Source organism: Odocoileus virginianus, chromosome 8, assembly GCF_023699985.2.
Source record: "Odocoileus virginianus isolate 20LAN1187 ecotype Illinois chromosome 8, Ovbor_1.2, whole genome shotgun sequence".
In the NCBI taxonomy this organism is placed as follows: domain Eukaryota; kingdom Metazoa; phylum Chordata; class Mammalia; order Artiodactyla; family Cervidae; genus Odocoileus; species Odocoileus virginianus.
Window position 1 is genome coordinate 64219893 of NC_069681.1, and position 18708 is coordinate 64238600.

Below are 18708 nucleotides of genomic sequence, written 5' to 3' on the forward strand. Positions count from 1 at the left end.
TCCTAACTTACTTTTTTGGGGCTTTTAGATAAGAGAACTAGGAATAGCAGATAAACCTATTTTATGGCAGTTTTGAAGGATACTCAGATTGCTTAGAGTTTCAGAGAAAATATTGCTGGAGACTAAATCCAAGCTATTATTTATAAAGGAAGCAGTTGCTAGAGCCCCACTGAAACTTTCAGACTGTTGATGAAGATCAAGGCCAGATCTAACTACATGAGAACTAGACTTCAGCTAATGGTAAAACAGTAGCATAGGAAAGTCTCTTTACCTTAGTTAAGGTCCAGATAGAGGGTGTGAGACTTTGGATGGTGTATCTGATAGATGTGCTCAAGATCTCTGAAATTCAAAACTGACTGAACCCTTCTAAATTGCATAAATATGTGTTAGTATGCTGTACTAGTCTTTATCTTTCTGTCTTACTTCAGTCTGTATAATAGGCTCCAGCTTCATCCATCTCATTAGAACTGATTCAAATGAATTATTTTTAACAGCTGAGTAATATTCCATGGTGTATATGTACCACAGCTTCCTTATCCATTCGTCTGCTGATGGGCATCTAGATTGCTTCCATGTCCTGGCTATTATAAACAGTGCTGCGATGAACATTGGGGTGCACGTGTCTCTTTCAGATCTGATTTCCTTGGTGTGTATGCCCAGGAGTGGGATTGCTGGGTCATATGGCAGTTCTGTTTCCAGTTTTTTTAGAAATGTCCACACTGTTCTCCATAGTGGTTGTACTAGCTTGCATTCCCACCAGCAGTGTAAGAGGGTTCCCTTTTCTCTACACTCTCTCCAGCATTTATTGCTTGTAGACTTTCGGATAGCAGCCATCCTGACTGGCGTGTAATGGTACCTCATTGTCCCAAGTTGGATGCATGAGACAAGTGCTCGGGCATGGTGCACTGGGAAGACTCAGAGGGATTGGGTAGAGAGGGAGGTGGGAGGGGGGATCGGGATGGGGAATACATGTAAATCCATGGCTGATTCATGTCAATGTGTGACAAAACCCACTACAATGTTGTAATTAGCCTCCAAGTAATAAAAATAAATGAAAAAAAAAAAAAAAAACTGACTGAACCCTTTAGCCTCATAGAAAATGAGATCTTTATCTTGCAAGATGGTAAGAGTACCACTTTCACACCTGAAAACTGTTTAGAATATCAACTGTGTTCCTGTCATAAAACAATATATGACAGCCTCAGGACACTACCACCCATCATGGCCAAAAAATCAAGAATTAACATCAAACTTAGCATACCATGATTTGGGAAGACTGTATTCTAATAATATGGTCCAAAATATTCTAAAGTTCTCTTATTTTTCAAAGTGTCCTATAATTGTCTTCCAGGACTCCAAATGAGATAGTATCTATAATATTTATCCTAAATAACTTAAGTTTTGAGACTAATTATGGCATTCAATAGGAAAAAGGTATCAAGTTTCTGATTTTAGGCTTCATCCTAAAGTTGACCTGCCAGAGATAAACCACTAATTCTCAAGTCAACTATATTTAGAAATCAGCTATTTCCCATCAACAAACTCACCATCCTAAGGAATTTGCATTGTTCCCTGCTAATCTCATACATGCAATGCTAATCTCATACATACTCAACAGCCTATCACTGAGCTGCCTGCTCAGAGGCCGTCTCTGCCCTGCCTTTTACAAAATAGCTAATGCTATCATGCTTTATTACCTTGAATGCCTTATCTAATTTTTCTTCAAGGGACTAACACTTCACTTCACTATATCATCTGTGACTTCATTATATCTTCCATGATAAAATGTTCTATGTTTTACTGCAACTTATTAAAGCCAATATTCAAAGGCTAATCATTAAATATTTTTTATTTAAATACATCTCTGCTTTAGTATTTAATTTGATTCTCAGAATAGAAATGTCTATCAAAGAATCCAAGACCTATTTTTATGTACAAAAATATTTGATTATTTTATGATATTCTTCAATTCAGTAAAGAGTACCAGCTAAGTCTGATAATAAAAGAACAATAAAATTTATTTAAATATATGCACCTATCTAATTTTATAATTATTTACCAACTTTCCTAAATTCTGTTTTCTAGTATCCACCTGCTTAGTAAACTAAACAATATTACACAGTGGATTAAGTTCAGTTCAGTTCAGTCACTCCGTCATGTCCAACTCTTTGTGACCCCATGAATCACAACACACCAGGCCTTCCTCTCCATCACCAACTCCCGGAGTTTACTCAGCCTCATGCCCATCAAGTCGGTGATGCCATCCAGCCATCTCATGCTCTGTCATCCCCTTCTTCTCCTGCCTCCAATCCCTCCCAGCATCAGGGTCTTTTCCAATGAGTCAACTCTTTGCATCAGGTGGCCAAAGTATTGAAGTTTCAGCTTCAGCATCAGTCCTTCCAATGAACACCCAGGATTGATCTCCTTTAGGATAGACTGGTTGGATCTCCTTGCAGTTCAAGGGACTCTCAAGTGTCTTCTCCAACACCACAGTTCAAAAGCATCCATTTTTCAGTGTTCAGCTTTCTTCATAGTCCAAGTCTCACATCCATACATGACCACTGGAAAAACCATGGCCTTGACCAGACGGACCTTTGTTGGCAAAGTAACATCTCTGCTTTTTAATATGCTATCTAGGTTGGTCATAACTTTCCTTCCAAGGAGTAAATGTCTTTTAATTTCATGGCTGCAGTCACCATCTGTAGTGATTTTGGAGCCCAAAAAAATGAAGTCTGACACTGTTTCCACTGTCTCCCCATCTATTTCCATGAGGTGATGGGACCAGATGCTATGATGTTAGTTTTCTGAATGTTAAGCTTTAAGCCAACTTTTTCGCTCTTCTCTTTCACTTTTATCAAGAGGCTTTTTAGTTCCTCTTCACTGTCTGCCATAAGGGTGGTGTCATCTGCATATTCCCCATTTAAAATGATCCAGGTAGAATGCAAATGTGGGCTTCCCTGGTGGCTCAGATGGTAAAGAATCTTCCTGCAATTCAGGAGACTCATATTTCATATGACAGACCTATCAGTTCAGTTCAGTTCAGCCGCTCAGTCCTGTCCGACTCTTTGTGACCCCATGCAGCACACCAGGCCTCCCTGTCCATCACCAACTACCGGTGTTTACCCAAACTCATGTCCATTATGTCAGTGATGCCATCTAACCATCTCATCCTCCTTCATCCCCTTCTCCTGCCCTCAATCTTTCCCAGAATCAGGATTTTTTCAAATGAGTCAGCCCTTCACATCAGGTGGCCAAAGTATTGAAGTTTCAGCTTCAACACCAGTCCTTCCAATGAACACCAAGGACTGACTTCCTTTAGGATGGACTGTTTGCATCTCCTTGCAGTCCAAGGGACTCTCAAAAGTCTTCCCCAACACCACAGTTCAAAAGCATCAATTCTTTGGTGCTCAGCTTTCTTTCTGGTCCAACTCTCACGTCCATACATGACTACTGAAAAAACCGTAGCAGGTGTATTGAAAAGCAGAGACATCACTATGCCAACAAAGGTCGGTATAGTCAAAGCTATGGTTTTTCCAGTAGTCATGTATGGATGTGAGAATTGGACTGTAAAGAAGGTTGAGCACCAAAGAATTGATGGTTTTGAACTGTGCTGCTGGAGAACTCTTGAGAGTCCCTTGGACTGCAAGGAGATCAAACCAGTCAATCCTAAATGAAATCAACCCTGACTATTCACTGGAAAACTAATGCTAAAGCTCCAATACTTTGGTCACCTGAAGTGAAGAGCTGACTCATTTGAAAATATCCTGATGCTGGGAAAGTATAAGGGAAGGAGATAACGGAGGTTGAAATGGTTGGATGGCATCATTGATTCAATGGACATGAGTTTGAGCAAACTTTGGGAAATAGTGGAGGACAGGGAAGCCTGGCTTGCTGAGGTTGACGGGGTTGCAAAGAGTCAGACATGACTGAGCGACTGAACAGTAAAAAGAGGACCCATATGTATCACATGATATGGTTCTGGCTATGTGATCTAAATTAATTTTATACCAATCAGCTTCCTTGATCTAGGATTCATCCTCTTTAAATCTCTTTCTGATGTTTGGAATTGCTATTCTTACTCAGTTCCCAACTTTCCCATGTTTTATGTCTAGAATGTTTATTCCTGCTCATCCCCACATCTTTGTTCATTCAATCCTAGTTATCCTTTCAATTTCAGCTTAAAAGGTACTTCTCATTTGAACAACTGCAAATATATGATTAACTATAAGCAATATTATCTTTAATGTCTATTTTCCACACTTTCCTAAGATATGAAAAGTTTCTGCTTTGCTCTTTATTTTCTCCTGATCATTAAGTACAGTATGTGGAAAATGCTTTTTTTTTTTTTTTTAATATGTGTGTGTGTGTTAGTTGCTCAGTTGTGTCTGACTCTTTGCGACCCCATGGACTGTAACCCACCAGGTTCCTCTGTCCATGGAGTTCTCCAGGCAAGAATACTGGAGTGGATGTCATTCACTTCTCCTGGGGATCTTTCTGACCCAGGGATTGAACCTGGGTCTCCTGCATTGCAAGCATTTTTTTTTTTTTTTTACCTACTAAGCCATCAGGGAACCACTAATGCACATATTATTGTTAGTGATCAAGAGAAATTGTCACATTGGGAGAGCTGGATTATTCAACTATTGCAACTATCATTATTAAAAGTTATTGCTTTCTATATTCACCTCATTTTGGGGGCATTAAGACTTTTATAGTTTATCAAGACTTTGATTTCTAGAATAATGTACTTACAAAGCCATTTGTAATACTTAACATAAAACAAAATGTAAAATATCTTTAAAACTAAGTATGTGACTTCTTGATGTGTGTTACAGAAAACTGAGAAAGAGTAAATGATATCTTCTCTGCAGTTTAGGGAAAAAAATGGAATTATAGCCAAATCTGAAGTTATGCAAGTTTAAAAAGTGCTTACTAGTTAAACAGACAAAACATCCACATTTTGTATGTAATAGAAAAATGTCTTCAGATAAAACTGTTCAACTCCTTTTTGGTGGTAATATAAGTATATGAAAAATTAGGATTTTAAGCAACATTCATACTTGGAAGTTGGTCTTTAGGACTCAAAGAGGAACAGAACTGAGAAATACTTTTTTCCCCCCCCATTTATTTTTATTGGTTGGAGACTAATTACTTTACAATATTGTGGTGGTTTTTGCCATCCATTGACATGGATCAACCATGGATTTACATGTGTTCCCCCTCCTGATCCCCCCTCCCACCTCCCTCCCCACCCCATCCCTCTGGGTCTTCCCAGTGCACCAGCCCTGAGCACTTGTCTCATGCATCCAACCTGGGCTGGTGATCTGTTTCACCTTTGATAATATACATGTTCCAATGCTGTTCTTTCAAAACATCCCACCCTCGCCTTCTCTCACAGAGTCCAAAAGTCTGTTCTGTACATCTGTGTCTCTTTTTAAAAAATAATGTAATAAAATAAGGTGACTTGGAATTACAATCATTAAAATTAATATATTTAGTGATTATATGACAAGCCAAAATATCAGCAATTATTGAACATTGTCTGTTACCCATAAAGGTGCAAATATGTCATATTGGTTTATTAATATGTGACTAAGGCATAAATGAAATAGCACTGAAAGGGCTAGAGATAAAGATCTATGATTTGTAAGGTATTAAGTATTGCCATATTTCAGATAATTTTACCACTTCAGTTTAACATGAAAAATGCTGATTCATAAATAATTTTCAGTATTCATAGAGCTACAACATCAAGTCTTTTCAGACTATTGTAAATCAAAAGTGAAAATTTTTAAGACCTAATGAGGATAACTTGAAAAGAATATTTATGGTATGCTGTCACGACTTCTTAACTTAGAAAAAAATGATAGTTTCAACAGTCATCTTTTTATTTTACCAAATCACGTTACGTCTTAATCACTTGTAATTTTAGAACTTATCACATTCTGCCATGTACTGTGATTAGGTGAATACAAGTTTTCCTCTCTGAGTAAATTGTAGGCAACTTAAGGAACTGTATCTTACTCATTTTTCACATCACAGAGTACTTTTTTAATGGAAAGGATTAAATGTATTTTGAATATTTAAATACAAAAAGAATAGTGTAGAATTAGCAAGATTCCAAGTTGTGTTTAAAATAATGTCATATAAACAGCATTGCCTCTTATTTAAGTTTAATGAAACTAACGGTGACATGAAAAGGCAATTTCATCTTAATGGAAAGCAGGGCAAGCTCTCATTCTGAAATTAAGAATAAGAAGAAAAGTGCCAAGTTCAATGAAAGAAATAGGAAAAAGAAGCATGGTAGAGAATGCAAGAATATACAGGGTGGATACTTTGCAGTTTGGAAAGAAATGTTGGGAAGACAGGGAATTCTTCAAAGTATTAATAGATACACATTCTTTAAAAAATTAACAAAAAATTAATGGTCATTTATTTGAACAGATGGATAAAAGTAAGTGGATCTGACTGGAAGGAAAGCAGGGGAGGAGCTGGTGAAAGAGGAAATCAGAGGATTATGCACTTAAGCATATGGCAGGGCACAGATAAAATTGTGGCTTCCCAGGTGTTGGTAGTGGTAAAGAGTCTGCCTGCCAGTGCAGGAGATGCAAGAGACATGGGTTTGGGGTTCAATCCCTGGATCAGGAAGATCCCCTGGAGAAAGAAATGTCTATCCACTTCAGTATTCTGGCCTAGGAATTCCCATGGACAGAGGAGTCTGGTGAGCTACAGCCCATAGGGTCACAAAGTGTTGGACATGATTTAGCACCTAAGCACACACAGAGATAATTGTGGCTGCAAAGAGCATGGATGGGAAATGTGATAAAATATTTTTTACTATAGAGTGACTATTCTTTAAGAAAAAAAAATCTGTATTTAAAGTCTTCAAGTTTAAATATTTCAGAAATATTAAGTGTAAACAAAACTATCACATCATTAGGTAAGGTAAGCATTTGTTAAAAGGTTCTTCTTTCAAATTAACACATTTATTTAAAATCAAATTATAAGTAAAAGAATGGGACAATCTCCTGATGATAAACTCCATTTTAACCCACAATCCCTTAAAATAAGATCATCAGTATAAAAGAATATAGAAGTTACAGCTTTCTGAGATTATATATTCATCCAAAGAAAATAAATCTTATCTCAGTGATACTAAATTAACTTTAGCCATATGCTACAAACAATGATACCAATTCCACTATTTTAATACAATAGTGATCTAAAGAAAAATATATATGTGGTCATATAGGTGATCAAAATATGCTTTTTTATATTTGTTTGGTTTTCATCCAAAGTTCTTGGCTCACAGCTTCCAAAACCCTTTGTTTTTGTTCACTCAGTTGTGTTCTATACTTTGTGATGCATGGACTGCAGCAAGCCAAGCTTTTCTGTCCTTCACCATATCCTGGAGCTCACTCAAACTCACATGCATTGAGTCGGTGATACCTTGCAAACACCTCTTCCTCTGTCATCAACTTCTCCACCTGCCTTCAATCTTTCCCAGCATCAGGGTATTTTCCAATGAATTGGCACTTCTCATCAGGTGGCCAAAGTATTGAAGCATCAGCTTCAGAATCAGTTCTTCCAATGAATACTCAGGACTGATTTTCTTTAGGGTTGCGTTGTATGAACTCCTTGCAGAAAAGGTCAGCTTTTTCACTGTCCTCTTTCACCTTCATCAAGAGGCTCTCTAGTTCCTCTTCACTTTCTGCCGTCAGGGTAGTACCATTTGTATAGTTGAGGTTATTGACATTTCTCCCCACGATCTTGATTCAGCCTGTGTTTCATGCAGCCCAGCATTCCACATGATGCACTCTGCATATAACTTAAGTAAACAGGAAGACAATATAGCCTTGACATACTCCTTTTCCAAATTTGAACCAGTTCATTGTTCCATGTCTGATTCTAACTGTTGGTTCATAACCTGAATTCAGGTTTCTCAGGAGGTAGATAAGTTGGTTTGGTATTACCATCTCTTGAAGAATTTTCCAAGTTTGTTGTGAGCCATACAGACAAAGTCTTTAGCATAGTCAATGAAAGAGAAGTAGATGTTTTTCTGGAATTCCCTTATTCTGTGATCCAACGGATACTGGCAATTTGATCATGGTTCCTCTGCCTTTTCTAAATCTAGCTTGTACATCTGGAAGTTCTTGGTTCACATACCATTGAAGACTAGCTTGGAGAATTTGAGCATTACCTTGCTAGTATGTGAAATGAGTGCAATCATGAGGCAGTTTGAACATTCTTTGGCACTGCCCTTCTTTGGGATTGGAATGAAAACTGATCTTTTCCAATTCTGTGGTCTCTACTGTGTTTTCCAAATTTACTGGCATATTGAGTGCAGCACTAACAGCAACATATTTTAGGATTTTTAAAAGCTCAGCTGTAACTTCTTCAACTCCACTATCTTTGTTCGTAGTAATGCTTCTTAAGGCCCACTTGACTTCACACTCTGGGATGTCTGGCTTTAGGTGAGTGATCACACCATCGTGGTTATCTGGGTCATGAAGATATTCTTTGCATACTTCTTCTGTGTATTCCTGCCAGCTCTTCTTAATATTTTCTGTTTCTGTTAGATCCATACAGTTTCAGCCCTTTATTGAGCTCATCTTTGCATGAAATTTTCCCTTGGTATCTCTAATCTTCTTGAAGAGATTTCTAGTCTTTCCCATTCTATTACTTACTTCTTTTTTTTTTTTACATTATTCACTTATGAAGGCTTTGTTATCTCTCCATGCTAAAACCCTTAGAATTTCCTAACTACTGTACATGAATTAACAATCTTTTTTTTTTTTTCCAATTAATGAGGTGGCTTCTGGAAAACCTTCAAGAATAGGGGCTGGTTACCAATGAAACCAAACAAGGGATTAAAATTTAACCCTATCCCTTACACACTCCACCCACCTCCAGAGAAAAGAGTGAAAGTGAAAATGTTAGTGGCTCAATTGTGTCTAACTCTGCAACCTCATGTACTATAGCCAGGAAGGCTCCTCTGTACATTAATACTCCAGGCAAGAATGTTGGAGTGGGTTGTCATTCCCTTATCCAAGGGATATTCCTGACTCAGAGAAGGAAACTGGGTCTCCTGCACTGCAGGCAGATCCTCTACCACTGACCCACCAGGAAAGTCAGGGAAAAGAGAGGAGCCCAAAATTGAGTTCAGGAACCAACAGAAAGATGATAACGATAACCCTATATGCAAAACAGAAAAAGAGACTCAGATGTATAGAACAGACTTGTGGACTCTGGGAGAAGGCGAGGGTGGGATGTTTCAAAAGAACAGCACTGAAACATGTATATTATCTAGGGTGAAACAGATAACCTGCCCAGGTTGGGTACATGAGACAAGTGCTCGGGCCTGGTGCACTGGGAAGACCCAGAGGGATCGGGTGGAGAGGGAGGTGGGAGGGGAGACTGGGATGGGGAATACATGTAAACCCATGGCTAATTCATTTCAAGGTATAACAAAAACTACTGTAATGATGTAAAGTAATTAGCCTCCAACTAATAAAAATTTAAAAAAAATAAAAAAAATAAAAAAAAATTTAATTAACCATGCCTCTATTAAAACTCTAAAAGGATGGGTTCAGAAAGATTCCTGATTGCTGAATATGAGGTTTGGGAAGAGTGCTGTTCATTGAGAGGGAATGGAGGCTCTGCTCTCCTTCCTTAATATCTGTACTCTGCATCTCTTCAATCTGGCTGTTCTTGAGTTATATCCTTTGATGATAACTCAATATTCTTGTGTATAACCATCTCTTGTGCTGTTGGAAGAGGGTGTTTGCTATGACTACTCCCTTCTTTTGGAAAAACTCGGTTAGCCTTTGACCTGCTTCATTTTGTACTCCAAGGCCAAACTTGCCTGTTACTCCAAGTATCTCAGCAAATTTGTAAAATTAAGCAGTGATCACAGGATGGGAAAAAGTCAGTTTTCATTCCAGTTCCAAAGGGCAATGCCAAAGATTGTTCAAATTACCTTAAAATTGTACTCATTTCACATTCTAGTAAGGTAATGCTCAAAATCCTCTAAGCTAGGCTTCAACAGTATGTGAACCAAAAATTTCCAGATGTTCAAGCAGGGTTTAGAAAAGATGGAGGAACCAGAGATCAAATTGCCAATATCTGTTGGATCATAGAATAAGCAAGGGAATTTCAGAAAAACATTTATTTCTGCTTCATTGACTATGCTAAAACCTTTGACTATATGGCTCACAACAAACTGTAAAATTCTTCAAGAGATGGGACTACCAGACCACCTTGCCTGCCTCCTGAGAAACCTGTATGCAGTTCAAGAAGCAACAGTTATAACTGCACATGGAACAACAGATTGGTTCCAATTTGGGTAAGCAGTATATCAGTGCTGTGTATTGTCACCCTGCTTATTTAACTTATTTGCAGAGTACATCATGGGAAATGCCAGACTGGATGAAAGCTAAGCTGGAATCAAGATCGTGGGGAGAAATACCAATAAACTCAGATATGCAGATGACACCACCCTAGTGGCAGAAAGTGAAGAGGAACTAAAGAGCCTTTTTATGAAGATGAAGGAGGAGCATGGAAAAGCTGGCTTAACACTCAGCATTCAAAAATTGAAGATCATAGCATCTAGTCCCATCACTTCATGGCAAATAGATGGGGAAACAATGGAAATAGTGACAGACTTTATTTTATTGGGCTCCAAAATCATTGTGGAAGGTGACTACAGCCATGAAATGAAAATACACTTGCTCCTTTGAAGAAAAACAGTGACAAAACCTAGACAGCCTATTAGAAATCAGAGGCATCACTGCCGAGGTGTATATAGTCAAAGCTATGGTTTTTCCAACCGTCATGTACAAATATGAGATTTGCATCATAAAAAAAAAAAAATCTTATCCCCAAAGAATTGATGTTTTTGAAGTGTGGTGCTGGAAAAGACTCTTGAGATTTCCTTGGACTGCAAGGTGATCAAACCAGTCAATCCTAATGGAAATCAACCCTGAATATTCATTGCAACGACTAATGCTGAAGCTGAAGCCCCAATATTTTGGCTACCTGATGGCAAGTGCTGACTCTTTGGAAAAGATCCTGATGCTGGAGAAGACTGAAGCAAGAAGAGTAGGGGTGACAGAGGATGTGATGGTTGGAAGGCATCATCGACTGACTGGACATGGGTTTGAGCAAACTTTGGAAAATAGTGAAGGACAGAGAAGACAGTTGTTCTGTAGTCCAAGGGGTTGCAAAAAGTGTGACACAGCTGCATGATTGAGCAGCAGCAACCTGGTTGTTCTCCATGGCAACTGCAAATAATATTGCAGTTGCAATATTTGCTAATTGCAAATAGCAAATAATATTCAGCAATTAGATTCATAGAATAAAACAACTTCTGGAAAGTAAAGCTTATTTCAGCATCAGTTGAAGCTGTTATCATAATATCAAGTGAAATAAAAATGGCAAAATTGACTCCTGTAGAAAAAATAAGTGAAAGGACAAAACCCATACTAATATAAATAGAATCAAAGCAGTAAAATATAAGAGATATAAAGATGGTAAAAATAAGAATCAGCTACATGTTAATTTTTAACATATTCCTATTTGTAAAATATGTATATTATTTAAGGTAGAGTTGCTCAGAAATTGAGCAACTTTCATGTAAATATATCATTAGTTTCAATGCCATTTAAATTTTATTAATAAGAATGCTTTGCAAACATTTCACTTACATTTGGAGAATTTTTTTTTTTTCTTCTTTCTTTTATTCGCCTCCATTCCCTATTATCCCTTTCTCTGGTCTGTCTTTTATGTTCTTGACAATATGATATGTATTATAACCATTTCTTTCCTTAATGCTCTGATAACATTACATACATAACTTATAAAATCATCTCAATTATTAAGTATTATCATTTCCATATTTTGCTCTTAAAACAGTATTAAAGAATATTGACAACCTATTCAAGTCTATACAGTGTGTGTATATAAATGAAACTAGGATTCAAATTCTTTCTCATTCAAACCTATATTTGACTCTTTCTCTGCTTAGAAATACATTTTAGTCAGTGTGAAAATATTTAAGTACTAAAATATGTTGATGAAAGATGAAAATAATTTATTATATAAACTCTTAACTCATGCAGTTATATTCTGACATTATCATATGAATTTGAATTCAACTATATAAAGAATGCTAAATTTCAACATCCTCAAGTATTTGAATAGTAAGAAGATGCATACTACTGTTTGTTAAAGAGTAGCAACAGCGAAATTTCTGAAGAACAGTAGTGGTACATAAGTAGAAGCAAGAAATCTTTCTGGTATTGAAAGAAAAAATAATGGCATCCAGACAACTGAAATATCAGTATAATTACCCCTAAAGGAAAAATATATTTAATTACTCAGGCTAAATGGAAGTAGTTTTCCTAAACCTTTCTATTATTACTTCTAATAAAATAATTACAAATTAAGCAGTGTTTAAAATATTCATCATTATGCCAAGTGTATATGCAAGTATGCATATATTAAGATCCTTATTAAATATATTATGTTTATATGTTTATACTCATCTTTTTCACTTACTCATAGCATCACTTCAACAGCATAAGAAAGGAATAGTAAAGTGTGAGACACATGGGGCTTCCAAAGTGGGGAAGCATTCATTTTCAATCAATAATCAATCTATTATAAAGATATTAATGATAACCCTATATGCAAAACAGAAAAGAGACTCAGATGTATAGAACAGACTTGTGGACTCTGGGAGAAGGCGAGGGTGGGATGTTTCAAGAGAGCTGCATCGAAACATGTATATTATCTAGGGTGAAACAGATCACCAGCCCAGGTTGGGTGCATGAGACAAGTGCTCAGGCCTAGTGCACTGGGAAGACCCAGAGGGATCGGGTGGAGAGGGAGGTGGGAGGGGTGAACATGTAAATTAGCCATGTAAATCCATGGCTAATTCATTTCAATGTATGACAAAAACCACTGCAATGATGTAAAGTAATTAGCCTCCAACTAATAAAAATAAATGGAAAAAAAATGTATATTTTCCCCTGCACTCTGACTCCCTCGTAATAATAAGCATTTAAATAAAAACATAAAACCATAAGTTGTATTTGGAAGCTCATGAGGTTTTATAAACACAGTGGTAATCATTAATATTTGGCTATAAAAACATAGTATTTATGATCAGTATTTTTACAAACTGACATATTGCTATGACAACTTATCAGAAAGTTGATAAGAAAATATACACTTAGTTCTCTCTCTTTTATAATGACATCGAATGATTTCACAGTATTTGGTGTATCTTACACATTTTTTTTTCTGGGCATCATCTGTAGTAAGAACAATGCCTAGTGCAAACCTTTGGTTAGTAAAATATTTATGGAGAAACCAAAAAAAAAAAAAAAGTTAAACAGATTGTTATACTTATTTTTATTTATTGATACTTGAATGAACTTTGAGCTTTCTTTTTTTGTTTTAATAATTTTATTATTTATGTATTTATTTTTGGCTGTGCTAAGCCTTCATTTTTGCACAAACTTTCTCTAGTTGCAATACTTGGGCTTCTCCTTGTGATGGTCTTTCTTGCTGCAGCGCATGGGCTCTAAGGTGTGCAGATTTCAATAGTTGTATCACATGGGCAGTTCCTGGGATCTAGAACACAGGCTCAACAGTTGTGGCACTCAGTTACTTCTTGGCATGTGGAATCTTCCTGGATCAGGGAGTGAAACTGTGTCTTCTACATTGGCAGATGGATTCTTTACCACTGAGTCACCAGGGAAAACCCCCATTTGAGGCTTATTTGTAGAAAATTTTGGTAGACTGTATGTCATATTTTAAAAAGCAGAATGATATATTTTATTTATGTTACTCTTTGTTGCTTTTGCTGACTATATCCCTGGGTCTATACATATAAATTTAACTAGATATATAAGTGTATATTAATTAATATATATACAGAGCTATTATACATGCAGAAATACATTTTATGTATACATATATACATTGACTTCTACTATAAAAATTCCTAATGGGCCCAGTTCAGTGGTTGCAACTCCTACTGTCAATTGTGTCTTACACCACATAGTCACTGTAGAGCTTCTCAAAGATGCCAAGATTTTATCATAATATTTTTAATTCATTAATAAAGTCCTTTAGATCTTCTTGGGGAACAGAACCAGAGGTTTGGTTTTCTTTTATTTCCTTTGCTCTCATAACATATTTTTCTCTAAGCTGCTTATCATTTTAAGACTCTGATCCCCTTTCTAATGGGCTCCAGTTTCATCCATCTCAACTGTCTGCCAATGCCTTTCAGAGGTCTAATTCTCACTTACTGTAGCCATAAACGTGTCTATCTCTATGCTTTAAAAAAAGTCTCATCATCATGAGAAGACTGCCCCCACAAATTTTTAAGAAGCCATTAGTTTTCTTTATTAATTAAAGAGTGAATACATGGCTAATAAGATCAAGAAATATATATATATATATATATTATTAGGAATTTTTGAAAAAATAACGTGGTGATAAAAGTAATCAGTAAATTTATGAATCCAAAATAAGACACAGTAAGTGAATGCTTAATTAGCTTACACATATAATTAAGGCCTACAAATTATTAAAGTAATAGCTACAAAAGAGAATAAAATCCTATAAACATTTAAATATCAATACTATGATAATATTACATAAAATGTGGGTGGGAAAATGGAAGAAAATACAGTCTGTTATGTTAATCTCACATGCTAGCAAAGTAATGCTCAAAATTTTCCAAGCCAAGCTTCAACAGTACATAAAACTGGTATGTGTAGCAAAAATTTCTATTGATTTACTGTCAAAGATCCATGCTTTCATTTATTTTTAGTAGTTATGTCTTTCTTAATTCCATGAAAATTCACCATTGGATCTCAAAGGGTGTTTTAAAGCACCATATCATATGTTTTCGTTGTGACAAATGAAAGTGTTCACCAAACTAATCCACCAAACGGACAAAGGTGGAAGATAGAAGCTTATTTTTATCTTCAAAGTTGTTTTGTTATTGTTGTTTAGTGACTAAGCCATGTCACAAAGGGGGCTTTTTTTGTGACCCCATGAACTATAGCCTGCCAGGCTCCTCTGTCAATAACGGGATTTCCTTAAATACACAATTATCTCTTTTAATTTTATTTGTGTGTGTTTGTGAAATTGTAATAAGCACTAATCAGTATCTCTATTTCATTAGTTGTTTTCTGATTTATGGTATGCTATTTCTTTTTTTGGCTTCTGGATGAGAACAATAAATGAGGCATGATAAGTCTTAGAGAAACATCTGATGTATTTTGACATATGATTGCTACTTATTACATAAATAGAGCTTCCCTGGTAGCTCAGACAGTAAAGCGTCTGCCTACAATGTGGGAGACCTGGGTTTGATCCCTGGGTCGGAAAGATGCCCTGGAGAAGGAAATGGCAACCCACCCCAGTATTCATGCCTGGAAATCCCATGGACTGAGGAGCCTGGTGGGTTACAGCCCATGGGGTCACAAAGAGTCAGACACGACTGAACCACTTCACTTCACTTCATATAAACAGAGATATTTTAAACCTTAGAAGAAATGGAGTAGCCATCATAGTCAACAAAAGAGTCCAAAATGCAGTACTTGGATGCAATCTCAAAAAGGACAGACTGATTTCTGTTCACTCCAAAGCAAATCATTCAATATCACAGTAATCCAAGTCTATGCCCCTGCCAGTAATGTTGAAGAAGCTGAAATTGAATGGTTCTATGAATATCTACAAGAACATCTAGAAATAACAAGAAAAAGAGATGTTCTTTTAATTATAGGGGACTGTAATGCAAAAGAAAGAAGTCAAGAAATACCTAGAATAACAGGGAAATTTGGTCTTGGAGTAGAAAATGAAGCAGGGCAAAGGCTAATAGAGTTTTGCCAAAAGAAGTCACTGGTCACAGCAAACATCCTCTCCCAACAACACAAGAGAAGACTCTACACATGGCCATCACCAGATGGTCAATACTGAAATCAGTTCAGTTCATTTTAGTTACTCAGTTGTGTCCGACTCTTTGTGACCCCATGGTCCACAAAACACAAGGCCTCCCTGTCCATCGCCAACTCCCAGAGTTTACCCAAACTCATATCCATTGAGTTGGTGATGCCATCCAACCATATTATACTCTGTCATCCCCTTCTCCTCCCACCTTCAATCTTTCCCAGGATCAGGGTCTTTCCAAGTGAGTCAGCTCTTCACATCAGGTGGCCAAAGTATTGGAGTTTCAGCTTCAACATCAGTCCTTTCAATGAATATTCAGGACTGATTTCCCTTATTGTGGACTGGTTGGATCTCCCTGCAGTCCAAAGGACTCTCAAGAGTCTTCACCAACACCAATACTGAAATCAGATTGATTATATTCTTTGCAGCCAAAGATGGAGAAGCTCTGTACAGTCAGCATAACCACGACCAGGAGCTGACTGTGGCTCATATCATGAACTCCTTATTGCCAAATTCAGACTCAAATTGAAGAAAATAGGGAAAAACACTAGACCATTCAGGTATGACATAAATCAATTTGCTTATGATTATACAGTGGAAGTGAGAAATAGATTCAAGGGAATAGATCTGATAGAGCGACTGAAGAACTATGGATGGAGGTTCATGATACCGTATAGAAGGCAGGGATCAAGACCATCCCCAAGAAAAAGAAAAGCAAAAAGCAAAATGGTTGCCTGAGAAGGCTTTACAAACAGCTATATAAAGAAGAGAGGTGAAAGGCAAAGGAGAAAGTGCAAGATATACCCATTTGAATGCAGAGTTCCAAAGAATAGCAAGAAGAGATAAGAAAGGCTTCCTCAGCTATCAGTGAAAAGAAATAGAGGAAAACGATAGACTGGGAAAGACTAGAAATCTCTTTAAGAAAATTAGAGATACAAAGGGAACATTTCATGCAAAGATGGACACAATAAAGGAGAGAAATGGTATAGAACTAACAGAAGCAGAAGATATTAAGAAGAGGTGGCAAGAATACACAGAAGTATACAAAAAAGATCTTCATGACACAGATAATCATTATGGTGTGATCATTCAGCCAGAGTCAGACATCCTGGAATGTGAAGTCAAGTGGGCCTTAGGAAGCACCACTACAGACAAAGTTAGTGGAGCTGGTGGGATTCCAGTTGAGCTATTTCTGATCCTAAATGATCATGGTGTGAAAGTGTTGCATTCAGTATGGCAGCAAATCTGGAAAACTCAGCGGTGGCCAGAGGATTGCAAAAGGTCAGTTTTCATTCCAATCCCAAAGAAACACAATGCCAAAGAATGCTCAAACTACTGCACAATTACACTCATCTCACATGCTAGCAAAGTAATGCTGACAGTTCTCCAAGCCAGGCTTCAACAATACGTGACTGTGAAATTCCAGATGTTCAAGCTAGATTTACAAAAGGCAGAGGAATGAGAGATCAAATTGCAACATCTCTTGGATCATCAAAAGCAAGAGAGTTACAGAAAACATCTATTTCTGCTTTATTGACTATGCCAAAGCCTATGACTGTATGGATCACAACAAACTGTGGAAAAATCTTCAAGAGATGGGAATACCAGACCACCTGACCTGCCCCCTGAGAAATCTGTATTCAGGTCAGGAAGCAATAGCTAGAACTGGACATGGAACAACAGACTGGTTCCAAATAGGAGAAGGAGTACGTCAAGGCTGTATATTTTCACCCTGCTTATTTAACTTATATGTAGAGTACATCATGAGAAACACTCAGCTGGATGAAGCACAAGCTGAAATCCAGATTGCTGGGAGAAAATCAATAACCTCCTATATGCAGATGGCACAACCCTATGGCAGAAAGTGAAAAAGAACTAAAGAGTCTCTTGGTGAAAGTGAAAGAGGAGAGTGAAAAATTTCGCTTAAAACCCAACATTCAGAAAACTAAGATCACGGCATCTGGTCTCATGACTTCATGGCAAATAGTTGGGGAAACAATGGAAACATCACCAGATTTCATTTTTTTGCACTCCAAAATCACTGCAGATGGTGACTGCAACCATGAAATTAAAAGACACTTGCTCCTTGGAAGAAAAGTTATGACCAACCTAGACAGCGTATTAAAAAGCAGAGACATTACTTTGCCAACAAAAGTCCATCTAGTCAAAGCTACATTTTGTTTTGTTTTGTTTCATTTTTCCAGTAGTCATGTATAGATGTTAGAGGTGTACTCTAAAGAAAGCTGAAGAATTGATGCTTTTGAACTGTGGTGTTGGAGAAGACCCCGAGAGTCCCTTGGACTGCAAAGAGATCCCACCAGCCCATCCTAAAGGAAATCAGCCCTGAATATTTATTGGAAGGACTGATGCTGAAGCTGAAACTCCAATACTTTGGCCAGCTAATGTGAAGAACTGCCTCATTTGAAAAGACCCTGATGCTGGGAAAGATTGATAGTGGGAGGAGATGGGGATGACAGAGGATTAGATGGTTTGATGGCATCATCAACTCAATGAACATGAGTTTGAGTAAACTCTTGGAGCTGGTGATGGACTGGGAGGCCTGATCTGCTGCAGTCCATGGGGTTGTAAAGAGTCGGATACACCTGAGCTACTGACCTGAACTAAATTTTTAACTGAAATATTTTGGCGAGCACTACAATATAAATAGGCTTCCCTGGTGGCTCAGATGATAAAGAATCTGCCTACAATATCGGAGTCCTGGATTCCATCCCTGGGTCA